General features: G+C 37.9%; 1 non-coding gene across 1 annotated transcript; it reads left to right on the top strand.

The window, feature by feature from the left end:
• The first annotated feature begins 12,790 nt into the window (after window positions 1–12,790).
• On the top strand, window positions 12,791–12,897 carry LOC111896380 (small nucleolar RNA R71). Its single transcript, XR_002851878.1, has one exon. It is a non-coding gene; the product is annotated as a small nucleolar RNA R71 (small nucleolar RNA).
• The last annotated feature ends 13,336 nt before the right edge of the window (window positions 12,898–26,233 follow it).

The following is a 26,233-nucleotide window of genomic DNA, read 5'->3' as shown; positions in this document are numbered from 1 at the left end:
TTGGATTTCTGGCATTTCCAAAACTGCTTCCTCTCGTTGAGATTCTTCTGATGTTTCTGCTCTGCAAGTTGCTTGGAAGATTTGTTAATATTCACATTCGGTTTTATCTTCCAGGTATGAGGTTCAGCTCTCACGGAATTAGGTTCGCTTGAACCTCTCGAAGATTCCTACTGAACGTCCTTGGTGCCACTTGTGCTGGCTTTATCGAACTTTGAAGGTTTATTTAGTGGTTCAAAAACGTATACGTTTTTGACTCTCCACGAGGTTCGTTCGGACAAGCCTTTCGTTTCATCGGCATTGTCGATTGGGGCTGACCAAAAATGATTGTCACAACCATCAGCATTATCTTCATCTACTAGAGTTGTTAATTCAACTGTATGCTTCTTAGTTACTCCAGCAGTAGTGTATACCTGATTTGGTACTGTTTTGTACCTTTTGGTATACCACAACCTTTTCCTTCAAGACTTTGATCTTTTCTTTAGACAAGCGAGCAAACTCAACAGAATTTTCAGATATAAGGACTTTCGGTTTAGGTTCGGTTTTAATAAATTCTGAATAGTCAACCTCATTCTATGTAGATATTTCACTCATGTCACTATCCTCATCAAATTCAGATGTATTTTCAGCATTAATCTTGTTATCCGAACTCAACTTAGAACTCGATGAGTCAAATTTCTGCACAGTTTCGGTCTTTATTTTCAATTTATCATTTTCATCCAGTAAGTTTTTGAGCATGTCCTTGTGGTCCTTGGACTTAATAAATGAATCAATTTTGCCCAATCAAATTCTTTAGGCTTTAGACGTTTCTTCAGATGAGACAATTGATTCACAATTATAGTAATCAACATCTATTTTGCCTTCCTGTAATTCAAGGGAAGGCAAAATCATTTTGTGAATTTTTTTTGCCTATTTCACAATCTAAATGCAATTGAGTAATGTTGGAATAAAGACGTTTAGCAATCAAGCAGAAAATATTCCTTTGTTTCATAAACGTTAAATTGTCACGTTGAAAATAAATCAATTCGTCTCTAGCCCTAATCAATTCTAATCCTTCTTCTCTATCCATATCCTTCACTCCTCACTCTTGGAAGACACCCTGCTAATTTGATCAGTTAGTTTAGAATTAGTGAGGCGTGTTTGTTTTAGGCAACCACTTAAATTAGAATAGGTGAATTTAAATCATTTAATTCTTTTTCATAGTTAGAAACATGTATTTTGACAGATTTATGGATGGAATTTACCTTCTTGATCAACTGATCACATTTGTTGATCTGTTCTCCAACTGGTTTTGCAGTAAAGCATTTATCTTCCCTTTCCTTCGCTTCATCGCATCCGCCATCTGTAGCATTGACTCTCTGTTGAGAGAAAAAATTGAGACACACTTGAACAAATGTTAGAACAAGTATAGTTGCAGAATAGTTTATCTGAAAGGATCCAAAAGCTCAACAATAATAATTTAACGAGTTAGATAATTAGAGAGTTAGTTGCGGAAATGTAAGGAAATATAAATGACAGCAGGTGATATATCAAGTATACACATAAGTTGATTTATAACATGCAATGTATTCAGACCAAGTTAGTGAGTGAGATCAAGCTTAGTGATAAAGTCACAAATGACTTGCTCCAAAGAGAGGTAATAATCAGTTATGTTCAAGAGGATTTTGTGAGTAAGGAGAGATTTGAGATGTGTAATAGAGAGATCTAATTGATAGTCTTAAAGAAGATTATTATAACTGAGAAAGAATGAGCTCTATATATAGAGACTCAAGAATTACATTGGATCAAATCTCTAAGAATAGCCATGCAAGGCATACTGGACAATAGAGAGCATTACAAAAAAGTAGATAAAGTTAAACTAAGTAAAGAGTAAGTAAGACTGTAGTTGGATGATGACTTCAGATGAGGTTCATGAGTAGGGTTTGACTGCGGATCCTTGAGGGTTGCGGTAGACGAAGTTTAAGATGGTCACTTCCATGATTCAACACTCTCATTTGTGACACTCTAGCTGTCACCATCAAACACTTTCCAGCAAACTCAGATCCTTCTTCCTTCGCAAGAAATGCCCTGCCATGAGTGGGCTTGTGAACTTCCTCATATTCCGAGTCAGTAGACCATACCTCCACTCAGCAAACTCGTTTTCTACAACATTTTCCAGCATAACTAACACATGCATGGATTTATTGTTAGACTTTTTGTTCTTTGTCTCTTCAAGCATACGCATGTAGTAAGCTTCGTCATCTTCACCCTCTTTCTTTTCATTCATTCTCCTTAACATGCATTCCTTCGCTAGATGGTTTTTGCCATGACAGTAATTACAGTCATAGCCCGAGTCACCCACAAGTTTGTCCTCCTTCTTCTATTCTTCTTTCTGAGGAATGCTTTTAACTTCATCTTTCGCTTTCTTCGAGCTATAGCTTCCCTACCAGATTCAGTTCTTGGCGGCGAACTTCTTTCTAGAAAACCTCTTGGGATTTAATACCATCAATGCGTATTCTTCATTTGTCAGATCACACTCAGAAAGATTTGACTCTTCTTCTTCTTCAACTATATTCTTACCCTTTGAGATAAGAGCCAAGGATCCCATTCGGGAGACTACCTTCGTTTCCTTTGTCACAACACTTTCATGTGACTTGAGAATTCCCACAAGCTTTGCCAACGAGTAGGATTTAAACTATTCATGAGCTTTAACAGTTAAAACCACAACCATCAATTATGGCCATAGACCATTCATAAAAGTGACTTTCTGCTCAATCCCCTCTCTACCGATTCCATGCTTAATCATTTTACTGAGAAGATGGTTATAACGATCGGATGTTTGAATGAGACTTTCATCTGGCTTTTGCTTGAAGTGACCAAACTCTGAAAGTAGAAGAGTTTGAGTTGAATGCTCGAGATCCTCATCGGTGGAATATAACTCCTTAAGCCTATCCCAGATCTCCTTTGCAGTAGTGCACGAGCTCACCAGACGAAAAGTGTCAGATTGTAAAGCGAATCTAATCATCCTCATTACTTTCACATTACTTATCAGTTTGTCTTTCTCGTCTTGAGGAACATCTTTTACATCGATCATAAGCTGATTGTACTCTTTCTGTGTCTTGACGGTTCCGCTGGTTTCGGAGTGGGTGAAAGGACCTACTGTAATAGCCTCCCAAATCAAATATCCGATGTCCTCTGAGCCAATGCACTTGAGTATACAAGATCAAAATGCACGTAGTTGAACCAATGCTATTGGAGATGTTGATTGGATTGGTTTGAGAATCGTAGTGTGACATGATGACTTGATTTATTTACCTGTCAAGAATCAGAATTGTAAAACGATATTAGGGAAAAATCAAGATCTAAGAACAACGTCAATGAAGGGATGACGGCTCAATAGATTCGATAAATGTGAAAACCCTAAAGATTTTCTTCAAACAAAAGAGATAGGTATGAATTACACAACCACCTGCTCTGATACCAATTGATGAGTTTAAAACTCGTTAAGATCGATGAGATTCTAAACAAGTAACAAAATAACATAAAGCAATTAAGAGCACAAGATGAATCAGAACTAGTGTCGAATGATTAATAATTCACAACCTCAGAAGAACTCTACGAAGAATTGCTACTATAGAGGTGTGTTAGGGTTACAATAGATAAGATCGAAAACTACTGCATACATGGTGCATGCATGCACATTATATAGCTAACCTTAATAAATGAAACATGGCTGGATAGGCCCGAACCGTGAGAACAATGGACTATAAACAAAAAGCCTAATGACGCAATACTACTAACTCAAAACCCAACAGGAAGCTCATCAATTTTGTTTATCGCGCGTTCTTGACACCCGACCATCATTAATTTTTTATCGGATGTAAGTATCAAAGTTGGATGTCTATCATGAGGTTTTTGCATCCGATATTTTTTGTGAGCTGGACTTTGTGATTGACAATGGGTTAGGAGTAGTTACATGTACCAAAGTTGGCTGTCTATCATGAGGTTTTTGCATCCGATATTTGTTGTGAGCTGGAATTTGAGATTGAAAATGGGTTGGGAGTAGTTGTATGCATTACATCTTACTTATTTGGGATTGCTTTTATTTTACCCCTTTGGTTATTTTAGGACTTGTTTGTCTCTTTTTAGGAACTTAAATATTATAAGGAAACTCTTTGGGCATGTAAGACCCTTATGTTATGAGTGGATAATAAATCCAATTTCTTATATTGCTCTTGGACGTAGTGGAATATTGAATTTAGAATACGGGATTTTATCCTTATTTTGCTCGCTTGAGTATTTATTTTTTAACTACTTCATTTTGGATTTTCATTATTGGAAGGTACTATTCAAGGTATACTCACTTGGTTTTGGTTATTTAATAGTCAAGTTTGTATGGACATTGTCAATAATGACAATGTACTTTGTTAAAAGATATGTTTTTGCCCGAAATTGGTAATTGTTGTGTTTGTTGTTCTGAGAAGGTATGGGTTTGTATATTTATATATGAGTTGATTGTTAACTCAGACATGATTGGTATAATATCAAACCCAGTGATTGTACTCACTAGGTTCCACATAGCCTATCCTACTTGTTGATGATAAATTTAGAGGTTATTAGATGTTGTCAGAAGCTTAGGAGACTCATAAGCTTTGGATATTTAGAAGACCTTTGGTTTGTAATGTTTTCTTAAGCCTTTGTTTTGATATATGTTATAGTACTCTAACATGAAACGTTGTATTAAACCAATAAATGTTTTAGGAAGTGTTTATTGGAACCATTATCAACTTTTAAACTCTAAACAAATATTTTGATTTAAACCTGGGACTATTATTCCATAACTAAAACTCTGAAATTATTTTAAATGATTTTATTAAAGGTTATTTTCGGATAGGCCCATGTGAGGGGTGTTACATTTTGGTCTCATAACTTTGGTTTAAGTGAACTAGGTGCTTATATTAGTACTTAGACTTAAACTGGAGACTTTAGTGGGTAATTAGAATTGAGATGTTTGTGCCTATAGACATTGGTATTAATATCCCTTATGCTCTTGTTAACCGAATGCCCGAGTTTTGATTAGGCTAACTTTGATTTGGTAATCTTAGGTTAAAATATTAAACCTACCATTCTTAATTGTTATGCCTTAGTCTTAGGAGGTTAATCTAAGATAACGTTGAAATTAATCTTTTAATTAATACTAATTAACTGGGTTCTAAGGATGGTAACAAATAGAAGCCACTTCAAAGATGTCAAAAGGATGGAAAACAAAGAGTTTATGCAAGGAAAGGAAGAATTAACCATATTGGAAGAACTAAAAATTATGTTGGAGGTACTGATGGAACAACAAGAAGAATGAAATCATCAAAGACATGGGAACACTTGAGGAATCTATAAGAAAACACATGGAAGAGTTAAGGAGAACATTGCAAAGGGACTTCAACATAATTTCAAGAAGAGCTACAGTTGTCAGACCCAGTGCAACAACTTGTGAATAGGGAAACTAGATGGTGAAGCCAAGACTTGGTGTGTATGGTGTGTATGCGGCGTTATGGGACGTGTGCACACATGGTGGTTGCATATATTATACCAGAACAATTGGTAGTAAGATAGAGGAATGATCCAATCATTCCTCTAGAAAGAGTTGGATCAACATCATCACGAAACACATCAACATAGATCTTCAGTGTAGCAGACTGATGTGCACGAAAGTACCCACTAATTTTAATATTTACAACCTAACAAACTTAAACTAACTATGCACTTATAGGCGGTGTACCTAGTCAGATTACATTATAGCTTGGGTAAGTCGGGTGTCAATCACAGGGAACGGTGTTACTAATTAATCTATTTGCTATCAAATTAGCCTAATTATTAACAAGTTTATAAAGGGTTTTATTTGATTTTACAAGATCAGATGAACTTAACTCAAATTCAATCAATAAGTAAAAACACACTCTTGTCTAGTTTGAATCCACTTCTTCCTTATGGCTAACTAATAATTATGGACTATCTAGTTGGCTTTAATTGTATTAGTAATTTAATTCTAACTTTACCAATAATTAACTAATTCATGTCAAACTATGTATGGTTACACACAATTAAACACAGAACCAATTATGAATATGAATATGCTATGCAAGATTTATTATATAAACGCAATTATAGTCACAATCCACATTCTCGAACACAGCTAAGTTTATTTACTCTAATTACTAACTAAGATTGGTCAATCCTAGCTCTAACAATTTAATGCTCACTAAATCATTAGGTAAACAAGTTCATGCAGTTAAAGGTCACTAAGCTACACAGAACATGTAATCAAGCAATTAAAGAAACAAACACAAGCATGCTAGGTAACTATAAATCAAACACAAGCTATTTACCAACTAAATAAATCCTTAAAAATTAAGCTATTCATAAGTTGAAAGCTTCATCTAGCTAAACAAGAGTAGCTAGATTCAGCTGTTCATAATAGCAATTAACATACTAATACAAATCAAAGTGTAACGAAACATGTTCCTAGTTAACAAATAAATAAACTAAATTATGGACCTTCACTCTTTTGGTGTTGAAAGCCTTTTCCCAAAACTTTTCTTCTGCTCCAAATCGTCTTCTGGAACTCCTTTCTCTGGCCAAAAGTCCTTCTTTTTCGTAATGGTCAAGGGTGCTTAAATAACCTTAAAAATCCCGCGCCACGTCATGGATATACATGCCACGACGTGGCCCCCAAGTTATCCGCATCAGGTAAGGTCTCCTTCTCTACGCGATCTTTATCTTCAAGGCTACTCATGCCACGTCGTGGATATCCATGCCACAACGTGGTTTTAGTAATTTCCGTGGATTTCTTCATCTCTTGTGTTCCAAGTCTCCCATGTTCTATAGATTGTCGGTTTTGGTCCCTCTCTTCGAAAATACTTCTAATTGATTGAAAATAACAATTTAATGTCATAAGTATGATTATTCTAAACATATTATCAACTTATTAATAAAAATGTACTCAAATATTGCCTGAAAATAGGTATAAATATGGCAATATCAAAATACCCCACACTTAGGCTTTTCTTGCCCTCAAGCAAATTTAAACTTAACCTTAATTTACTATCAGCACATAGAACAATCCGATTCTAGTTCAACCATTATGCCAAGTCCTCAACGCATGCATTTGTGCCTAAAAGTTTCCTAAAGTACCCCCATACTTTAAATACTCACAATCTTCATAAACACTCGCCCACTTCTTTCGAACAATTCTCATTTTATGCAACCCTCTGAATCCATCCGCAAAAAACCTCCTAACCTCAAGGTATTTTTGGTTGAGCAACCCAAGCATACATAATCTAGAATTACAATTTATGATACCACTATGGAGCCCTTTGTAATTCTTCATTTCCTTGATAATTTGATCTTTGATTTCTTTGAATTCACCACCTTGTTTGATTTGATTTTTGGTATCTTCAACTTTTTGAATTTCTTGGAATTTTGATCTTTTGATCTTCACTTTAGTTGCTACAAAATTCTTCAAACTTTTCTTGCAATTCTCTCTTTTTTTTACACATGTACATCACTTTTTTCACCGAAAACCCTACATGCTTAAGCATGGGCGCTCAACTTCAACCTTTATTGGTTAACGATAATAATTTTCCTGGATACATTTCAGGTTTAGGCTGCTAAACATATTGCATCCCTCAAACCAAGCGGGGTTATGTTTTTGCTCCATGATTTCACTAAAATAAGGGAGGCCACAAATGCACTATAACGTATATTGGGTCAACTAAACATTTGAACTCTTATCGGATCATCCCACATAACACCAGCAACTACAGTTCAAATTATTATTACCAGATTCAATTATTAAAAATTTCACTTTTCAAATTTTCTAGTAATTTACTTTTTCTACCCCTACCCCACACTTATTTCATACAATGTCCTCATTATATGCCTAAATTAAATCAAAATTAAGAAAAAGGGAGAAAAAGGAACAGACTCCGCTGGGATAGTGGTGTAAGCATCTCCAAAAGTGTGGAAAACGTGCATCTCGAACACAGACCTCTCAAAAATATAAAGTTGGTGTAGAACTGGAGGAGTATGTAAATAAACCACGAACATAACTCGAAACTTCAGTTCTTAAAAGTGGTTGCAAATATGTAGAAAATGTGGGAAAGTATAAAATGATTCACGTCGTGAACTTAGATCAAAACGCGAATAGAAGGCATCTTCAATTCTGCAAACTGGATGAAGGCCACGACGTGGTGTAAGAAGTCCACGTCCTGGAAACTGGACGTCAGGGAAAAAAAATTCCTCATTACTTTAATCATTCTAGCAGCTTGACTAGTGTCTTAATGGGTTAAGACTTCTTCTATGTAAATCTACTTTCCAACTGTAACCTCTCTCCCTCTAACGTACCCCACACTTATCTTTAATTGTGGGTTCCAACTCATGACTTTAACCTTCCTTGACTTGACTAGAGAAACACGACTCTTGACTTAACCTTATATGCTTCTGAGAATTCCAATGCTAATCTAAAAAATGGAACAACCCAAAAGAAATAAAAGAGTAACATCATAGTTTAAAAAAGTCTTACAAATCAAATTCAAACACTACTTAAAACAAAACAAAAGAAACTAAATAGAACGTAAATCCATCATCATCTCTTTGTCCCTGTGCTCCACGTGGTCCTGCCCCATCATTCTGCGGATTCCAAAGCTCCTCCCATGTTGGGAAATAAGGATAATGTGGTGTCATAGAAGGTGGTCGGGTCACACCCAAATGTGAATAGATACCCTCAGTAAGTTGGGTGTGATAAATGGCATGCTCCCGGAGGTTATCCAAATAAGTTCCTACCCGAATCTGAAAAGGGTCGGTGGGTACTCCTTGTACCTGCTGTGGAGCAACATGCTCTCTCTCCAACTCTCCCCTAGCTCGAACATTTCTTTGCCTCGGTCTGGCCGGTGGCTGCTGCTCTAGCTGTGCCTCCTCCATCTCCGCATCTACTGGTGGAATAACAAAACCGCCCCTAACATTCACCACTACCCGCATAACTACCAAAACTTGAATGGTTAAATCAGTGTCCAGGAATCGGGTAAGATTCCTCACAAAGTCGTGAGTCAAAATATTATACGACCGAGCAAGGCGAGTAACCAAATATCCTCCCGTAATCGGACTCCCAGGCCTAGAATTAGCCGTTTTCTTCCCCATGAACCTCGCCAACATATATGGTAAATCACAGCAAACCCCTGGGGTAATAAGACTCCACAGATAGAACAAATTCTGAATAGGAACTTTATCACCATGATGCTTGTGATTTATAGAAAAAGTAATAAGGCGATGTAGAAATCGGTAAACGGGGTTCTGAATCTGTGACTCACTAGAGTCACGAGTATTATACTTGTGGTTGGTAATACTTCGCCAGAACTGGACATCCATAATACTGGGAGTAAAATCCCAAACACACCCATGCAGAAATGGTATGAAGAATGGAGATTGAGTCTCCACCTCCGTGTAAAGTCCCATCCGCCAAGCAAACTCCCGAAGACTACATTCCCTATAAACACCACCCAACCGGAACACAAGTGGTCGGTTATAATTAAAGTCAATGGTACTTTCTTCGAATACTACGGTAGAGAAAAACTCCACCGATAACTCCCGGTACACGGGTTCTTGAATTGCAAACAAATTCCGCCACCCGTGACAAGTGAAGGAAAAATGATCCCCTTCGTATGTTTTCGTCCAATATTGTTCTAACTCAGCCACCATTCCCACACCACCGAGCCATCCCCAACCAACAATCGGAGCTATCGCAAATTCCTTGTTGTACAACCATCCCAACCGATTTTCATAGGTAGTCAATAATGGTCGGGGAATGTTTTGTGGAAACCAATACAAAGGATGAATACTCGCCACATTAATTGGATTCTCCTCCTGTGGAACAGCCCTTCTAGGTCCCATTTCTGTAAACAACATTAAACCAAAGCAACAAACACCCAAAACATTAAAAAGAAATTAATCTGTTTGCCCAGAAGTCACGACGTGGCCTAGCTCGCCACGTCGTGGCACGCACTCGGGACGTGGGTCCAGATCGGTCACTGTATACCTAATTTTAACCAAAAACAATACTTGGGGTTTGCTCCTATGGCTATTCAAAGAACATTCAACCTAAAAACAGTAACTAATTTCAACCAATTTCAGCAATGTCATTATTCACATAAACCCTAACCATGAAAGTGTAAAAATTGTAAGCAATAACTACAATTAATGGCGAAAATACATACCAAATGGAGATAGAAGACAAGAACTTCGAAGAATTTGGAAGGCAAATTAAAGAAATTGGCTGTGGGGACCCTTTTGTTTCCGTTCGTGAGGCAGTGAGCAAATGAGGAACATTCGCTTGGTCAAAAGGTTTAAGAAATGGTCCCCCCCTGATTTTAAAGGCCACGTCGTGGCATGCTTTTACCATGTCGTGGATTTCAAAAATAACATAATCGGTTAAATTTTTTTTTTTTCTTATCCCCGTAATTGCTCTGTAACCACGTCGTGGCACTAGCAGACCACGACGTGGCATATGTCTGATCGCAAAAAATTAGTAAAATCACACATTTTAACTAACTACTTTGCATTCCATTTATTAATTAAAGTACCCCACAACTAATTTTTACCAAGTATCAGTTATTAGACGATGAGTTGATATTTTTCCTAATTAAATTTTTTTTAAAAGAAAAGAAAATGCAAACCAGGCTCGGGTTGCCTCCCAAGAAGTGCTTCTTTTTCTTGGAGTCTTGAGTTGGACTCCGTGCCTCCTACGTTGAATCTTCTGAAGAGTCCATCACCAGATGGACCTTTTGTTCCTTGAAACGCCTCTTGTAAGCTTGCACACGTCTTTTGACACCTTCTTCGAATTTACCTTTTTTGTCTTGACCTCATCTACATCGAACTTGCGTTTAATCCCTTGAGTCTTTAATTTTTCTTCACTCTTCAGCTCCATACCACTTGTCTCTTCCTTCACCGTTTGCCTTGTCACCTTTGAAGTAACCTCTTCTTCATCACTTGTCATTTCATCATCTTCTTTGCTCACCCAAGAAGGTGGATTCTTGTTAGCAATGACTTCAACTAAATAGGGAATAGATGCTCTTGGTTTTGTTCTCTTGACTTGATGAACTGTCTTGATCTTTTCTTCCATAAGCTTTTCTAGTTCTTTTAGTTCATTATCTTCATTGATTGTGAACACCTCTTCTTTAACATGATTCCTTTGGAAGCCATCTTCTATCCCAAAAACTTCTTTTTCATCTCCAACCCTCAAAGTGAGCTTAGACTCACGAATATCAACAAGAGCTCTAGCAGTGTTAAGCAATGGACGACCAAGGATAATTGGAAATCGGGGTCTTCCTTCATATCCAACACTACAAAATCTATTGGAAAAACAAATTTTCCAATTTTCACCAAAATATCCTCCATGATGCCTCGGGGTTGTGTCACTGAACGGTTCGGCATGTGAATCGTCATTCATGTAGCCTTCATCTTCTGAATTTCCAACTTTTGATAAAATGAAAAAGGCATCAAATTAATGCTAGCCCCAGAATCGACTAAAGCATTAACCTTCATTTTGTTACTAAACTCACACGGAAGAGTGAGGCGTCCAGGATCCCCCATCTTCTCAGGTATCTCTCCCAACACCTCTTTTGAGCTTTGCTCACTTAGAATCACCTTAGAAATTTTCTTTAATTGGTTACGGGTGTCTATCAAGGCTTGCAGTAAACTTTGAGACTCGGGAATTTTGGATAAGGACTCGACAAAGGGAGTATTAATCGGGATTCCCTTCATGTGTTTAACAAATTCCAGATGCTCTCGTTCCGGTGGACTAAGTGCAGCTCGGGATGGAAATGGCAAAGGAGGCTGATAAACAGGAACGGGCTCAGAAACTTTTTGTTCAGACAAGGGCCACGTCGTGGCCAGACAAGTGCCACGTCGTGGCGCAGCTGTTTCAGCAACCCTTTCACTTTCGAACTTTGGCTTCCTTGGTTTTGGATCGGACTGTTGTGGTTCTTCTTCAAATGCCACCAGGAACTCAGAGATGGCCTCTTCTTCAGTATCTATGGCCATTACATGAGATTGGGTCTTCATTTCAGGATTTTTTGGGGACAACTTTTCATGAACTAGAGTGGCCAGTTGACCAAATTGTACTTCAAGGTTATTGATGGAGGCTTGTTGATTCTTTATTGACATTTGTTGTTCACTAATAGCAACATCAGTAGCATCGTGTCTCTTTTATGAAGCTTCCATAAACTTCATCAACATGGTCTCTAGATCGGGTTTCTTCTCAGCTGGTGGCTGCTCCTTTTGATAAAAGCCTCGACCTGTCTGTCTATTCTTCTCCTCTTTTTGCTTCTTATATTCTTCATATGGCAACCACTCCTTCCTTGGTTTCCTCCAGTCTTCATCAAACTTATCCCCACTCGAGTAGCACACTTGAGCCTTTCTGTTCCCAAACTCATCTAAATTACAGTCCTTGGTCAAGTGTGGACCACTACATCTCTCACAACCCACTCTTATGGCATGAATTGACTGGTCCATTTGTGTTATCCTTCGATCCAAATTATTCAACATAGCCATCACAGCTGCTATTTCTTCAGTTTGGGCCCCTCCACCGCCTTTAATTCCATCTTGCCTAGGGTTGCGGTATTCGCGAGAGTGCTTCGCGAATTCTTCAATTAGCTCCTTGAACTCCCTTGGATTTTTCTTTGTCAAAGATCCTTGAGAGTCAAGGAGTTGTCTCGTCATAACGTTGACCCCATCATAGAAAATCGACATCTCTTGTTGCACATTTAGATCATGTTGAGGGCAATTCCTGAGCAAGCCCTTGTACCGCTCCCATGCTTCGTATAATGACTCCCTTGGCTGTTGCTCAAAGTTGGCTATTGCCTTCTTGAGTTTATCTATCTTGGATGGTGGGCAAAACTGGTCTAGGAATTGCTCACGCATTTGAGCCCAAGTGGTGATCGTGCCTGGTGGAAGTGATTTTAACCACTCTTTAGCAGCTCCCTTGAAAGTAATGGGAAGCATCCTAAGCAAGACGGTGTTTCTGTTGACATTTGGGACGTTAAAGTAATCCGCAATGTCATTGACTTCATCTAGATGCTTAAAATCATCCTCATGATCTTTCCCAAAAAATGGGATATTTTTCAGTGCAGTCAAGACGTGCCCCTTCAGCTCGAATGTGGCAGTGACAGGTATTGCGGGTTGGACTAAACCGGGACCCACATCTTCTCGGATCCGCTTCTTGTAAGCTCCCATGGACATCTCTTCAATTGCTACCATCTCGTTCCTTGGCTCGTTCTCGGGTTCGCTCGTATATTCTTCAAATTCCGGCTCGATATCGTATTCGGATTCGGTTTGGACGGGTATTTGATCCAAATGTTCAAAATTGCTCTTGTGCCTTGAGGATGAACTTGACTCTTCTGTCTTCTTTCCCGTCTTTCTTGAAAATGATGACTTTAATTCTTGCAGTGGTGTCTTCTTATCAGTCTTCTTGTGAAGTGCAGCTTCTGGATCTTCAATTGGTGGCACCAAAGGTGTGGTAGATCCTCAGGTCATGAACTCCTGCAAACTAAAAAAAAATGTAAAACTGAAATAGAAAAATAAACTAAAAATTAAAATGTAAAATTCTCAGAAAACATGTCGTGGCGCGTATCTGGCCACGTCGTGGACTCTGTGAATTTTTTATTATTATTTTTTTTACCTTGCTGGAAAATTAACTTTTGGCGGGTTTTACCCCACAAAAAAGGATCGATTAACTTAATGCAAATAAATAAGCTAAAAAACTTAGCCGTTCCCCTGTAACGGCGCCAAAAACTTGATGTGCACGAAAGTACCCACTAATTTTAATATTTATAACCTAACAAACTTAAACTAACTATGCACTTATAGGCGGTGTGTACCTAGTCAGATTACAGTATAGCTTGGGTAAGTCGGGTGTCGATCACAAGGAACGGTGTTACTAATTAATCTATTTACTATCAAATTAACCTAATTATTAACAAGTTTATAAAGGGTTTTATCTGATTTTACAAGATCAGACGAACTTAACTCAAATTCAATCAATAAGTAAAAACACACTCTTGTCTAGTTTGAATCCACTTCTTCCTTATGGCTAACTAATAATTATGGACTATCTAGTTAGCTTTAATTGTATTAGTAATTTAATTCTAACTTTACCAATAATTAACTAATTCATGTCAAACTATGTATGGTCACACACAATTAAACACAGAACCAATTATGAATATGAATATGCTATGCAAGATTTATTATGTAAACGCAATTATAGTCACAATCCACATTCTCTAACACAACTAAGTTTATTTACTCTAATTACTAACTAGGATTGGTCAATCCTAGCTCTAACAAATTAATGTTCACTAAATCATTAGGTAAACAAGTTCATGCAGTTAAAGGTCACTAAGCTACACAGAACATGTAATCAAGCAATTAGAGAAACAAACACAAGCATGCTAGGTAACTATAAATCAAACACAAGCTATTTACCAACTAAATAAATCCATAAAAATTAAGCTATTCGTAAGTTGGAAGCTTCATCTAGCTAAACAAGAGTAGCTAGATTCAGCTGCTCATAATAGCAACTAACATACTAACACAAATCAAAGTGGAATGAAACATTTTCCTAGTTAACAAATTAATAAACTAAATTATGGACCTTCACTCTTTTGGTGTTGAAAGCCTTTTCCCAGAACTTTTCTTCTTCTCCAAATCGTCTTCTGGAACTCCTTTCTCTTGCCAAAAGTCCTTCTTTTTCGTAATGGTCAAGGGTGCTTAAATAACTTTAAAAATCCCGCGCCACGACATGGCCCCCCAGTTATCCGCATCGGGTAAGGTCTCCTTCTCTACGCGATCTTTATCTTCAAGGCTACTCATGCCACATCATGGATATCCATGCCACGACGTGGTTTCATTAATTTCCGTGGATTTCTTCATCTCTTGTGTTCCAAGTCTCCCATGTTCTATAGATTGTCGCTTTTGGTCCCTCTCTTCGAAAATCCTTCTAATTGACTGAAAATAACAATTTAAAGTCATAAGTATCATTATTCTAAACATATTATCAACTTATTAATAAAAATGTACTCAAATATTGCCTGAAAATAGGTGTAAATATGGCAATATCAGAGACATAGGAGACTTTTCTGACTTGTAATTAGTGTATGAAAATTTCTTCAGTATATTTGCAACGTAATTACTCTGAATAATGAAAGTCCCTTTAGATTATTGCTTGACTTGTAAACCCAAGAGGAATGCCATCTCACCCATCATACTCATCTCAAACTTCTTTGACATGATTTCAACAAAATCTTTGTTCATCTCCTTATTGGTTGGCCCAAAAATAGTGTCATCGACATATACTTTAGCCATGATGATATTAGATCCTGATTCCTTGATGAATAAGGACTTGTCAATGAAAATCTTTTTATATCCATTTTAAAGAAGATATGAAGTCAGCATATCGTACCATGCCTTGGGAGCTTGCTTCAGTCCATAAACAACCTTATCTAGTTTATAAACGTGTTCAAGGAATTATTTACTTTCGAAACCAGGGGTTGTTTCAAAAAGAATTAATGGTCGAGATCTCCATGAAGAAAAGCATTATTTACGTCCATCTAAAACAATTTAAAGTTGATGTAAGAGGTACAAGAAAGAAGGAGTCTAACTGCTTCAAGTCTAGCAACAGGGGAAAGTGTTACATCATAAACCCAACCTTCCAGTTGTCTAAACCCCTGTTCCACAAGTCTTTCTTTATTTATAGTAATAATGCCATCTTCATCCATCTTGTTTCAAAACAACCAGCAAATGCCAACAATTATTTTTCCTTTTGGACTAGGAACCAGGATCTAAACATTATGCCTTTTGAATTCATGTAGTTCATCTTGAATTACTCTAATCTAGCTAGTGTCTTTTAATGCGTCATCAACCTTATCAGGATGAAGTAGTGTGACAAAGTTGACAAACATGAAAATGTTGGATGATTCTTGATGACGAGTATGAAGGCCATCTATAATATCTATAATGACTTGAGAGATAGGATGATTACGAACACTTTAAAAGTTATTGGGGTTAGGCATGGAAGACTTTTCATCAATGTAAACTTTAGTCTCAATTCGAGGAGGATCATAAATGAGATCAACAGAAAGCTTAGACTTAGGGTCGGGTGTGGAATAATGTTTAGGATTAGTGATGAAAGAGCATAGATCTGGGATAGAAGGAACATATGGGACATCAATTTTAGGGGATTTAAAGTGTGAAAAGGAAATGAGCTCATCTAAGATAGACGTTAAATGGTCAATGGAATCTTTGGTGTAAGACTCTTCATTAAACTTCACATGTATGGATTCCTCAAAAACTTGTTTTCTCATATTGAACACCCTGAATGCTTCGGAAATGGTAGAGTAACCCAAATATATCCCTTCATCAACTTTTACATGGAACTTTGAAAGTTGTTCCATCTATTTCAATATGAAACAAACACAACCAAAAACATGAAAGTAAGAAATACCATGCTTTCTACCTTTAAGAAGATCATATGAATTTTTTCCATGACACTTTATAATAATGAATCAATTATGAGTGTAACATGAAATGTTAATAGCTTCAAACCAAAATGAGAGAGGAATACCAACATCTACAACCATTATCCGACTAGCTTCAATAAGTGTCATGTTTCATCGTTCAGTGAAACCATTCTGCTTAGGGGTGCGAGTTGCAGAGAAGTTCTGAGTGATTCATTTTTAATTACAAAATCCTTCCAGGTGTAATTTTAGAATTCTGTTCCATTATCACCTCTTAGTTGCTTAAATATTCGATCATATTGATGGGTTTTAGCCATAAGAACTTTCCTATGTGCGCATGCAAAACCCTAATGCTTGAATCTAGGCTTTCTAATAAACATGCTTTGAATCCAAGTCTTCTAATGACTAATTAGGTTAAATAACAACATTGATACAGATCTAGAATCATACCTTTGAGTTCCTTGTTGATCTTGAGGTCTTGGAGCTTCTAGAGTCACAAATGTCACTCCTCTAATGGCTTACAAACACCAATAGCAAGGAAGATGATTTAGGAGAGAGGAGAGGGGAGGAATTCGGCCAGGGTTCTCTTACTTTAGGAGATGTGTCGAATTCCCTATGCCATGGGGTCTATTTATACTTGTAGACTCCTTAAGGGTTACAACCTAAACCCTAATTAGATAATCTTCTCTTAAGGTTATCCAAATCCATTCCTTAGATATCTATATGGACGATTTTAGCTATCCTAAAACCCTTAGAATTCATCCAAAGCATATCCCAATGGATTTACAGTCTAAAGTTTAACTATCAAACAATTGACAGTTTATACCCCTTTATTTAATTAATCTCTTTAAGTCACCAAATTAATTCTAATTAATTCTTTGACTTATATTAATCAAATAACAAATATATTATTCATTATATTATTCTCATAATATATTAATAATATTTACTCTCTCTTAATAAATCATCCTATCAAGTTACTATGGTGAAGGCAACCCAAAAGGATCATGCCCAACCGGGTCAAATACTTGTCTAATATAGTTGCAGCCTTAGACACTATTCCAACAGTCTCCCACTTGGATAAGTCTAGTAACTATATGCACAAGTACAATTCGGTTTGCAATCGTAGCTCTCAAAGATGCTGTCAACTCTGATCTAATCAATCTTGTCCTTTAGATAAGGGAACGTACGGTCCTCTGTTAGATATCATGCTGACAATTCTATGGAATGGTTAGTCAAGCATTTAGGTTTCTCGATCTCTGATTTATTTGACATAGAACTTAATCGAACACATCAATTCAGTTTTGACCGGGCCCGGCACATAAGTCAAATCAAATCATCGAGCGGCCGAGATATCGCTTTTACCTTCTTAGATAAAAGTTACAGATAAACTTCGACTTATATGCATTTACTTATTCATTAACCAATTATACACAACAATACTATAACACCGAGTTACTGATGCGTTTTCGTATTATCAATGTACAATCAATTAACAAATAATAAACCATATATCTAGGTTTTAAGACCATATGATATTATCGTCTTGCGATCACCTTTTATATCGTATTCCATAAGGTGATTCCAGCAAGCGCGGGTTTATTCCAATGCTCAAAACTAGTTCATAAGCACTCATGAACGTTGTAGCAATCCTTTGCTATGTCTAACACCATTTAGACATTCTACACACCAATTCATGACAATCTTCATTCATATCTACTCCCAACATATGAACGATTGTGGACCATTTGAACAATTCGATTATTCCTAATAAACTCAATTATTCTGGAAGTCAAAACATGCAAAGTGAAACAATAGCTAAACAATTAACATAAGATAGTAACATTACTCATAAATAAAACTCCTTTATTTAATCATCAAATGTCAATTTCATTTATCTATTACACGTTTCTAATACTATCTAATCTATGCTAATATCATCCTTCAGCCCAATACTCCTAGCATGCCGCAAGTGCTTAACCCTACTCAGTCCCTTCGTAAGCGGATCTGCTGGGTTATCTTCTGATGATATCCTCTTTACTACGAGTTGTCCTTCTTCTACACGATGTCTAATGAAGTGATACTTTCTCTCGATATGTCTTGATCTACCATGATCCCTCGGTTCCTTGGTCAAGGCAACCACGCCTTCGTTATCACAGAAAATCTCCATTGGCTCCTTTATGGCAGGTACAACTCCAAGATCACCGATGAAGTTCTTTAGCCATATTGCCTCCTTCGATGCTTCGCTCGCTGCATTGTACTCTGATTCGCACGTTGAATCAGCTATGGTTTCCTGCTTGGAACTCTTCCATGTCACTGCTCCTCCATTTAGGGTAAAGACCCAGCCCGACTGCGAACGGTAATTGTCCCTGTCGGTCTGAAAGCTGGCGTCACTATACCCTCGCACCTTCAAGTCATCACTCCCTCCGAGGACTAAGAACCATTCCTTCGTCCTCCGAAGGTACTTAAGGATGTTTTTCACCGCAATCCAATGTGCTTTGCCAGGATTCCCTTGATATCTGCTAACCATGCTCAAAGCGAAGGCTACATCAGGGCGAATACAAGTCATATCGTACATGATTGAGCCAACTGCGGAAGCGTATGGTACTCGGCTCATTTCTGCTATCTCAGCTTCGGTACTCGGACTTTGAGTCTTACTCAATTTGGCATTACTTTGTATCGGTAGTTCTCCCTTCTTTGAGTTTTCCATACTAAAACGTTTTAGTACCTTCTCTAAGTAAGTATTCTGACTAAGTCCAATTAGTCTCTTACTTCTTTCTCTTACTATCCTTATTCCCAAAATGTAAGAAGCCTCTCCGAGGTCCTTCATAGCGAAGCACTTCCCGAGCCAGGACTTAACCTCCTGCAGAGTCGGGATGTCATTTCCTATGAGTAGTATGTCATCGACATGTAGAACGAGGAAGCTTACTATACTCCCACTGGCTTTGACATATACACAAGATTCGTCTTCGCTTCGTACAAATCCAAACTCTTTGACTTTCTCATCGAAGCAAAGATTCCATCTGCGAGACGCTTGCTTAAGTCCATAAATGGACTTCTCAAGCTTACACACTCTATTCGGATGCTTCGGATCCACAAACCCCTCTGGCTGAGCCATGTAAACATCCTCAGTCAACTTTCCATTAAGGAAAGCGGTCTTGACATCCATTTTCCAAATCTCATAATAATGAAATGCGGCAATTGCTAGCATCACTCTAATAGATTTAATCTTCGCAACTGGTGAGAAGGTCTCATCATAGTCAACTCCGGGAGTTTGAGTAAAGCCCTTCGCAACCAATCGCGCTTTATATGTGTGTACGTTCCCATCCACGTCGGTCTTCTTCTTGAAGATCCATTTGCACCCAACGGTCTTACGTCCGGGCACGTAATCAACCAAATTCCAAACTTGGTTATCATACATGGATTGGATCTCGCTATCCATTGCCTCTTTCCACTTTGCAGACTCCGGGACTGCCATGGCTTCCTTATAGCTATTGGGTTCATCAAGGTTTACTAGTGTACCATCACTAATATACGTGTCCCCTTCGGTAGTAATATGAAAGCCATAAAATTGGGGATGAACTCTAACTCTATCGGAACGTCTAAGAGGTAAGGATTCGTCAATCGGTTCAACCGGAGTTTCCTCCTCGGGTTGAATGCCAGTGGTAGAGGTTCCTTCATCTATCGACTCTTGAATCTCTTCAAGTTCGATTTGCCTCCCACTGTCTCCTTGGCTCATGAGTTCTCGCTCTCGGAAAACTCCTCTCCTCGAAACGAAGACAACATTGTTCTTCGGTCTATAGAAGAGATATCCAAAGGATGTCTGTGGGTAGCCGATGAAAATACATCGCTCACTTCGAGGTTCAAGCTTGTCATGAGTATCTCGTCTTACGAAAGCTTCGCAACCCCAAACCTTGATATGTGCCAATGAGGGAGCTTTCCCTGTCCACATCTCGTGAGGTGTTTTGGCAACCTTCTTAGTAGGGACTCGGTTAAGGATATGGGCGGCAGTCTCTAAGGCATACCCCCAAAAAGAGATAGGTAGTGAAGCATGACTCATCATAGAGCGAACCATATCCAATAAGGTTCGATTACGCCTTTCTGCCACACCATTTAACTGCGGTGTCCTAGGAGGCGTCAATTGTGAAACTATTCCACACTCCTTGAGATAATCGTGGAATTCAAGACTTAGGTACTCTCCTCCTCGATCGGATCGAAGCATCTTGATTTTCCTGCCCAATTGATTCTCCACTTCATTCTTGAACTCTTTGAACTTTTCAAAGGTGTCTGACTTTTGCTTGATTAAGTAGATATACCCATATCTACTATAGTCATTGGTAAAAGTCACATAGAAGCGGTTCCCATCGTTCGTGGTTGATCTAAACGGTCCACATACATCGATATGTATTAGGTCCAATAGACCCTCGCCCCTTTCACATGTACTCGTGAAGGGTGACTTAGTCATCTTTCCAAGCAAACAAGACTCGCATGTGTCATCTTCCCTAAGGTCGAATGACTCCAACACTCCATCTTTTTGGAGTTGGGCTATGCGTTTCTTGTTGACATGTCCAAGACGACAATGCCACAAGGATGCTTTATCCATACTAGTGGAAGAATCAATATTTAAAACATCATTTCCTAAGTTATCAACAATCATAACGGTTTCATATATTCCATTACATGGTATAGCTTCAAAGTAAAAGACACCATTTAGATAAGCCAAAATAGAACCATTCTCATGATTAAAAGAAAATCTAAATCCTTGTCTATATAAACCATGAAATGAAATGATGTTTCTAGCCATTTCTGGCGAATAGCAACAATTGTTAAAATCTAAAACCAAACTATTCCTAAGCACTAAAGAATACACTCCAATCTTGGTCACAGGCGACGATCTTCTGTTCCCCATGATTAGATTGATCCTTCCTTGCTCCAAATCCCTACTTCTTCTTAGTCCATGCACATTAGAACAAATGTGATAACCACAACCGGTATCAAGAACCCAAGAAATAGCATGATTAGAATCGTTAGATTTGATTGTGTATATACCTGCGAAAGATGGCTTGATCTTTCCCTCTTTGATTGCTTGCAGGTAATCTGGGCAGCTTCTCTTCCAATGCCCTATCTTATGGCAGTGATGGCACTTTGCCTCCTTTGGGTTAGAGCAGGGCTTAGCGGGATCAACTTTGGTCTCACTAGAAGAGGCACCATCTCGGGCTTTCACCTTGCGATAGTTCTTCGATGAAGCTTTCCTCTTCTTTCCCTTTCCTTGACCAATAGCCAAGACAGGAGCAGCGGACGGATTGGGAGTAGGTGCGACAGACTTGTCCTTGAAGTTGCTCTCAGCAACCCTCAAGAGACCTTGGAGTTTGCTTAGGGTGACCTCTTCTTTGTTCATGTGGTAGGTCATCCTAAATTGGTTGTACATCGGAGGCAAAGAGTGAAGCACCATGTCAATCGCCAAGTCCTCACCGAAGTCAACATTTAACTTGCGAAGGCGGTCGACATACCTTTGCATCTTTTGCAGGTGCACGGTAAGAGATTCTCCACGACCCATCTTCGCGGAGATCATGTTAGTGAAAATCTCATAACGCTCTTGTCTCGCGTTTTGGTGGTATCTCTCCAATAAGTCTTGGTGCATCTCGTACGGGTACATGTCCTTGTAGGACTTTTGGAATTCGGAGTTCATGGTAGCGATCATGATGCAATGTACCTTCGTTGCATCTCGCTCATGAGTTTCAAAGGCGGTGATTTCGGCGAGAGTAGCAACTTCGGGGTTGATTTTCTCGAGCTTCTCATCGAGAACATAATCCTTATCCTCATAGCGAGCAATGGTGCGAATGTATCTTATCTATTCGCTAAAGTTCGTTCCATCGAAGGTGACCTTTTGGCAAAGGCTCATCAACGTGAAAGAACTAGCAGCAGCGTTGTTTGCGTTTGACATGTACAATTAGAAAGGACAAAGATAGATTAGAATAAGAATCCCTAATTATCACCCAATAAGAAAATTAGGGCTAGGATCCAACAATAACATTTACATACTAGAAAAGGGATGCTGTAATCTATTAGTCCATCACAAAACTTAAACTATTAGTCCTAAGTGTTTTTGAGAATTCCTAGGTTCGGATGAGATTCATTGAAACTATTCAATGGCATGTTTAAATCTCGATATGCCCCTCTTGTTTGTGACTGGGATACCGAGGATCACAAAGCGGGTGTGAATTACCATGCAAATTCACATGGTGCCTTCATTTTAACGATCACATATTCGATGTGCCGGTAAACCACACACGCTCCATCAAACTATGATAAACAATGAATCACCCTTTGCCACCTTCGCTTAGAACCAATTAGTGTGCCGGTAAGCCACACACGCTCCACTAACATCTTAGCAAGGTGCAAAGTGTAATTTCATGGGATTGCATCAATTCACTTTTCCTAAAGTAACTAGGATTGGGAAATTTTAAAAATATGTGTAGTTACTTTGTATTTCTTATTATACTTTAAATGAGAGGATGAGGTTGCCCTATCCTACCCGTTCGGCTAACGACCCTCCACCAATCAAGCAAGCGGTGGGTGTGAGTGTACACCCATTAAGCGCCATTTTATAGGCCGCAACCTTATACCCACCTTATAGATCAACTTCGTGAATGAGGCCTACTAACGGTAAGACTAGCATTTAGTTATACATATATATATATATATATATATATATATATATATATATATATATATATATATATATATATATATATATATATATATATATCACTACAAGAAAAAGTCAAAATAACTACGGAAATTTGCTACGAAAGTAAAATCCGTAGTGATTCTGCTACGGATTATGCTACGGAATGGCTTCTCGTAGCTATTTTGCTATGGAACTTGCTACAGAATTACATTCTGTAGGTAATATTTGAATAACTACGGAATGTTGCTACAGAATTGAAAACCATAGTTATTCTACTATGGAATATACTACGAACTAGTTAGACGTAGGTATATTTGCTACGTAATTAGCTACGGAATTGCATTCTATAGCTAATATTTTAATAACTACAGAATTTTGCTACGCAATCGAAGTCCGTAGTTATCATGCTACGAAATTTGCTACAGAATTAAAAGGTGTAGGTATTTTGCTACAACTGTTGCTACAGATTAAAGTTTGTATTTATTTTGCTACAGAAATTGTTACGAAATCAAAATCTGTAGCTATTTTGCTATAAAATTTGCTACCATATCGAATTGTAGCTAGCTTGCTACGACATTTGTAACGAAGTCAAAATCCGTAGCTATGTCGCTACAGAATTTGCTACAAGATCATAGGTCGTAGCTATTATACTATAATATAAAAACCAAAAATATTATACAATAGAAGTTTCCAATATGCAATTTTTAGTGTTTGGAGGTTTCTCAAGTAAAGTTTAAACCCTTAAAACCGAAACTCGAATTGCATTTACTAATTACTTAATTAAAAATTGCAATTTTAAGGTAGGGGATGGTCACATCCCGTTTGTTTTGTAACATCCTGATTTTCATGGAGTAATTAAGTATAAAGCAGGAGTCTCGGGAAGTAATCCTAGTATTGTTGTATATTTTTAAGTCCAAAATCAATTAATAATTATTGGAATATGAGTTTCGAAGGTTAAAGAATAATATTGGACTTATATTGAAAGGATTTTATGGAGTAGGGGCTAAAGTGTAAGTTCGGGCCAGATTTGAAAAGAATTATAGAGAGCAGGGTTAGAAAGGTAAATTATGAGTTAGTTTTGAAAGAATTTGGGGAATGAGGGGTTAATATTGTCAATATGGAATAGATGGTATGGGACTCGGGATATAAAACCCATCATCCCGTGAACCCTAAACCTAGCTATGAACAGCCGCCAACCTTGCCTTCACCTTCGTACACCTTCAGCGCCGCTACCCCCTCCCTTTCTCTGTCGAGTTACCTTCCACCGCTATTACTGGAGTCGTCAAGTATCACCACCGCAACCCATGTCGGTTCTGTTGTCGTGTTTGGTCGAAGGATATTCCCGAGAGAGAAGCTGTCGATGTCGTGTTCTTCTTCTTCTCCGATCCTTGCTGTCATTGCTGTCGATTCGAAGCTGCCATCGATCCTACTGCCGCCAATGAAGTTGTGAGCAGCGAGGGTTTCTCTTGGGTCGCCGGAAGCAGGGGTAACGTTGCTGCTGTCAACAGGGAATCAGCCTCAACTGCGTCATTCCTCTCTATCTCCGTTCTCGTTTCGGTGTAGCGTCGCTGTTACCGTTTCTTGAGCTGCTGCCGTCGCCACCCACCTGTGGTGGTGATGGGTTATTTTCCAAGCAAGAAGTCGAGGTCTCTGTGAGTATTTTGTGTGTTGATGCTTCAAGCTCGTGGGTATATGTGTGTGTATGTTCAGCCGTGACTCACTAGTTGGTGGGAGTCTCGGATTTACTGCTGCCGGAGAAAAGCCAAGGAAGAACCACCATGGCTGCCGGCCATGGTGGCTGCCGCCTCAAGGACCGCCATGGAGGGTGTGTTTGATGCTGTGTGTGTATTATTTTGTGTGTATGTTAATTTGATGTTATTGTAAATTGTAACAAAAATGTGAATAATGGAAGAAAAGCTTGAAACCACTACCGTGAAATCTACTACCAACTATCTGTTACATAATTAGATCGTAGTAGATTCACTATGGAATATTTGCTACGACATTACCTGTAGTGGATTTGCTATGGAAATTAGCTACGTGGATGGTTTGTAGTTAATTTGTGACAGATTAACTATGGATCAGGTCATAAATAATTTGTTACGGATGTGCTACAGTAAACAATTGTAGTTAGTTTGTGACCGATTAGCTACAGATCAGGTTGTAGGTAATTTGCTACGGACAACAATTGTAGTTAATTTGCTACGTTACTGCTACGGATATAGTTTATAGCTATTTTGCTACGGAATAAATGTGTTGCAAAATCCGTCGCGAAGGTCCTACGGGTTCCGTAACAATCGTTTAGTAACGAAGATTTTTGCAACAAATGGGTTCCGTAGCAAATTCCGTCTCTAATCACACTTAACTACGGAATATCATGTTTTAGCTACGAAATTTTTCCGTAGTTATTTCGGTTTTTTCTTGTAGTGTATATATATATATATTATTCTAGTAATATCATATTAGTATAGGGTTGTATTTTAAAACTTTTAAAATCTAGGGTTTGAAATTTAAGTTGTCTAAATTAAAACTTTTAATCACAAATATAAATTTCAAAACTTGAGGGTAGGTTTTAAACATTTAAAACATGGAGGATCAAATAACAAATAATTCCAATTAACAATTAATATCCTAATTATCTATATTTGATTTTATTCAAGATAATTACCAAAATAATTAAAATAATTAATTAATTATCATATAAGGAAATTAAATATTTTATTAGTTGATAAATACCTTTAATTAGATCAAGATAATAGTCATATATATCAAAAAATCGGATTTAAATTGATCTATTATGATTAAGGTAAGTTTCCATAAGATAATTATGAAAAAATCCCGAATCTGGCCATTCCTGACGCCTGGACTCGCCGAGTCAGTGACTCAGAAACCTAAAAATCAAATTTTTCAGGTTTGTTTCAGTTAATCAAGCAACAATTTAAAGAAAACCAAGCTAGGCTCTGATACCACTGATGGGTTTTAGCCATAAGAACTTTCCTATGTG

Source organism: Lactuca sativa, chromosome 4 (genome assembly GCF_002870075.4).
Source record: "Lactuca sativa cultivar Salinas chromosome 4, Lsat_Salinas_v11, whole genome shotgun sequence".
Classification (NCBI taxonomy): domain Eukaryota; kingdom Viridiplantae; phylum Streptophyta; class Magnoliopsida; order Asterales; family Asteraceae; genus Lactuca; species Lactuca sativa.
This window is presented reverse-complemented; position numbering and strand designations above follow the sequence as displayed.